We start from the raw sequence: 5,343 nt of genomic DNA, 5'->3' as shown, positions 1-5,343 counted from the left end.
ACTTGTACCTCTGATGGCTGCTGTAAGACTCTTTATAAAAAAAACAGGGCAGCGTAATCTTCTCGACCTCTGCCATTCAACGGAGAGATCAGTTGCATAACATGTCTCTAACATATGTCGCAGGTGATGAATCGTAATGAGGAAAGTAATTCCACTAGATATATTCAGTACGACTTATACTACTAAACTATTCGAGCATCTGGTACCATCTGTTGCTCTACTGAACAATAGGAAACGCGAGACTAAATTATTGCTAGGAATTGTACATTTATTTAAATACCAAACTTAAAATAGGGAATACCGTGATTATCAGGCATTCGGGGCTAGTTGGCACACAGCTTCTCTTTCCCGCCACCGTGGACACAGAGCAGTGTCATCGTGCTGATGGGGAGTGCTTCTAAAGGTACACCACCCTCCGTAACTTCAATCTACTTGGAAGCGTCATGTAGGAAGGACCCATATTTCATTGTTTTTCTTACCACAGAGTACATTTTTTCATCGTAAATTTTTTTGGTCTGCTACATCGAATTAAGATGCTACAGATGGCGGTTTTTTCAAAGAGTTGTTAACTGTGATTAAAACTATGTAACATAATTTTTTGTTTCTGATGTTTCGGATCGTGTGTTATCCATTTAGTTTTTGATATAGCCCTGGGGATAGCACAACTTGTCATGGGGTCGGTTGTAATAAGTATGACAACCCTTCCACTGCCGTTCATTAATATTTCTGTAAAAAATTACTAAACACGCATCAACCCAGAAGAAATCTGGTCTTTTCCGGCAGCCAGCCCACGACAGCAATCCAACCCTGCGCGAAAGAGAAGATTTACTGCTGTTATAACAGTCTCATCAAAGACAGAATCGTGGTTGAAACGGCCAATCAGAAGAAAAAACCCTGTACAGTCAAGATGGGCCACATTGGTAAGGTTGATAAGGCGAATAATCAAATATCACAGAAAACGTCAATCTGAATTATCTTCTACTGATTCTGGTGACGGCGTATTAGGCATTATCTATTCGGAAAATGATGACAGAAGGGACTTCCTTAATGATAAATCAGAAGCTGATGAACCTTGAATAGCGAAGAGTTTTCACTCTCAGGCTCCTGATTAGACGATGGTGAGGGATCTAACTCGACAGTTCCCACTAATACTGAAGAACGTCTAGAAGATACCAACTATTAAAACACCTGGCTTAAAGTCCGCATCTCGTGGTCTAGCGGCTAGTGTTGCTGCCTCTGGATCACGGCGTCCCGGTTTCGATTACCGGCCGGTTTGGGGATTTGCTCTGCCCGAGGACTGGGTGTTTGTGTTGTCCTCATCATTTCATCATATCATCATTCTTAACAGGGGATAGATTTGGCTGTGAAAAATATTGGACTGTGTTAAAATTGGGACTGTGTACGGGCGCTGATGACCACGCAGTTAAGCGCCCCACAAAACCAATCATCAACATCACCTGCCTTAGAAACCATACTGTAATGATTGTAAAACCAATACTTAAAGCAGAACTTCAAAATGATTACGGACGGTAACAATAACATAACATAATACCAGAAACAAGCATTTAAGAGAGCTTTTCTTGAATAATGAAGCTCCATGTTCCCGTGTTTGGTTCCCAATCAGCCTTGACAAACCTGACTGTTATTAAACACTCGCTAGGATCCGTTAAACAGGTGGACTAGTTGTAACATAATCTTGGCTCAACAATCATGCATCATCTGTGCATATTTTTTATAGCACTTGTAAGGGGTATGCGCTGTCTGCGATATGAGAATCGCTGACCAGAGAGCAGTGTTGACTGCAGTACGAAATGTGTAACTGTAGCAGTTGTTGCTAGTCGCTTGTCTGAGGTTGTCTGCGCTTGTCTGCAGTCTGCTCTGGTCGGGAATCTGGAGATGGAGTATTATTGTATAAGGTAAAGAAGCAGCGATTCTTTGTGAATCTCTGAGAAGTAGTCACATATCTGCTCTTATTTACTTAAATGTAGTTTGCATCTGGCGCAACGCATTTACTAATTCGTCACTCTTGCTTTCACAGATCATCGGCAATTTATTGCTCTTTGTTGTAATTGTGTTTGTTCCATTTTTTTGCTTCGTCTTTATTTCATTTAGTGTTTAATTTTGATTAGTGAAAATGCCGCGAAAAACTGTTAACAGTACATCGCGATGTGCAATGAGTGAAATAGTCGACTCGAATAATTTGACCGATAATACTTGCGACATTCAGTGTAATAATGATGATCCCCTCATTACAGATAATCAGTGCATACCGACCACTAGTAATGATTTTAATGCTAATTATGAGCAAACAAATTCAATTGTGTCCTCTGTTAATTTAACAATTGATGACGCGGCACGTTCTGATACAATGAACGCTGCCCAGTTTGACACGCCTAATTTGCGAAATTTACGTAGTGAACAGATAATTGTTTCTAACGAAGGTGAACAATGTACGTCAGATTTGTTTGGTTCCGGTGTAGTAACTAACAGTGCATATCCGATTGGCAAACCTTTTCGAGAATCACATAATGTCCAAATGGTTATACAAAACGTAACAATTGCAGGTACACCATCAAACAGCACAGAGAATATAGTAGGTAATATTGGCTTGGATCAAGTTGTGGCATTATTGCTACACATTGATGAAAATAACGAAAATCTCAAACAACAACTTAATGAAAATAATGAAAATGTCAAACAGCTTAATGAAAATTCCAAACAGTCGAAGAAAGAACAAGACAACAACTTCAAACAACTTAATGAAAATCTTAAACAATTGAATGAAAAATACGACAATCTTAATGAAAAACACGACAACCTAAATGAACAGAACAAACAACTTAGTGAACAAATTAAAGCCGTTGCCGCGCAATGTCATGATACTAAAGAACAATTACGCGAAGAAATTAAGGCTTCTGTTAGGAACAATAGTGAAGAAATTAGATCTGTGGCTCATGAATTAAGAAATACACATGCAGCCACAACTAAAGTACTTAGAGCCGTAGTAGTGCTATTTCATCTTTATTTTTCTGCACTGCTGCCTTCTCTTCTACTATCCTTTATATCTATCAAAACAGCTCTTCAACTATCGATCTATCTATAATTAAGAATGAGTGAAGAAAACCTGATATGACAAATTTTACCGAAAGTGACAATTTTCATTAGGCACTCAAGAACTACCAGCGTAATTTTGGTATCAGATAAAATTTTAATCATCAGTATATACAAAATTTTCAGCAGTCCCAAACATATTTTGGTAACAATACAGGTTGTTCTCCGCAACAGCATCAAAGCCAGCCGGTTAGTATACCTAACCAATAATGCAGTCTGCAAGGTCAACCAAGCTTTAATGTTTCGCCGCCTACACGTATAGCGTCAGCTCCAACAAATAGTAACGCACAGCAACAAGGGAATCAGTACGTACAGAAAACACACCATTTCAGTTCCTATCGCAATGCGCTGTATAGAAATGGCTATCATGACAGACGTAAAAGTAATGAGCACAAGTTTCAGCGTACGTTTAATAACAGTTGGTCTTATCAGCAGCAAAATCATCCGCAACAACAAATTATCATGAATGAACCAGACAGTAGATATCATCCCGAACGTAATACGTCAGGAATAAATAACAGAACAGTACAAATAGTGGAAATGCCACAGCATCCTCCCGCAAATGATAGTACATCAGATAGAATTTGACTAGATACAGTACAGGTTGCATCTTCCAGCTACGCAAGCAATGCTTTTGACACGCAGAATCTTGTTCACGAAAATGTTATTACTTTTGACGACATCCGAGACACACTTTTGCATGAAAGACAGAATCACAACGTATGTAGACGACATTCTTATTGCAGAAGCTAACTGGTCTGAACACAATCTGATTCTTGAACAACTGTTGCAAACTTTTCGTGCACAAGGACTCACAGTTAATCTCAGTAAATCGCACTTTGGCAAAACTTCTATAAAATTTCTTGGACATGTAATTTCAGCAGAAGGCATTGCGCCTGACCCGGAAAAACTTCAAGCTTTGCGTGACATTACTGTCCCTACGACGAAGAAACAACTACGCAGCTTTCTGGGCGTGTAAAATCTGCCAGAAAGCTAGGTCAGATACGGCTTCACATATTCCTCCGTTACATCCCATTGTACCTGTTAAATTGAGACACATGGCTGCTGTAGATATTTTTGGTCCGATCCCCAGAACTAATAAAGGTTTTTGCTACATCTTTGTCGCTGTTGAACTCACTTCAAAATTTGTTACCTTCACTCCGTTAGGCAAAGCTACTGCTAAAACTGTTTCGAAAGCATTTGTAAAACATTTTCTACTCCATGTAGGGCATGTATTGAAAGTAATTTCCGACAATGGATCACAGTTTCGATCTGCTATATGGACACGTATGTTACGAGCTAGAAACATTTCTCCGATCTATATATCCAGGTACCATGCTTCTTCGAACCCTTGTGAACGACTAATGAAAGAAATTGGTAAACTATGTAGAATATACTGCCATAAAAAACATATTGATTGGGACACACACATACTCTCATTCCAAGATGTAATTAATTCCATACCAAATGAATCTACTATGCTATCTCCGACTGTTATACTGAAAAATGTTGAACCACCTAACAAAATTAAAGAATTAGTAACCTTTCCTACATCTCGTCGACTACGACACCATGAAATAATTGACATTGCGCTGAACAACATCAAACGTGCCGCAGAGCGCCGGAGAAGACAGCAAAAACAGGTTTGTACACGCCGTGACTTTCACATTGGACAGAAGATATTAGTACGCACACATTATTTATCCAACAGAGGAAAGAATAGGTGTAGTAAATTTGAGCTTCTATACGCAGGTCCATATCGAATTCGCAACATTCCTCACCCCAATGTAGTACACGTCGAAACTTTGAGAACCAGAAAAAGTAAAGGCAATCACCATGTCTCCACTATTAAACCCTTTATTAAATGAATATACTTTATGATTTATCACGCTGTAATGCCATTTCCTGATTTTTGTATGACCAATGATGCAATTATATTTATATGAACACTTACTGATGATTATCGTATTTTTTCTTGGCAATTGCCCGGCAAGGTAAGGTTAGCAGCTCGCTTTTCTTGTCGTTACACATCAGACCGTGCACATTTTTCCAGATAAGCTTACATATTTTATGACCAATTATGTAATTCTATCTAGTGACATATTAATTTTATCAAATTCTTTCTCCATTAAAGTCTTCAACTCTCGCCTCTATCAACTACACAACATACAAGCTGAACAAAGAAAGGCATTTGTTGTCGTTACACATCAGACCGTGCACATTTTCCATTCT

The sequence above is a fragment of the Schistocerca serialis genome, chromosome 2 (genome assembly GCF_023864345.2).
Source record: "Schistocerca serialis cubense isolate TAMUIC-IGC-003099 chromosome 2, iqSchSeri2.2, whole genome shotgun sequence".
In the NCBI taxonomy this organism is placed as follows: Eukaryota; Metazoa; Arthropoda; class Insecta; order Orthoptera; family Acrididae; genus Schistocerca; species Schistocerca serialis.
The sequence above is the reverse complement of the archived record's forward strand: the minus strand, read 5'-3'. Positions refer to the sequence as shown.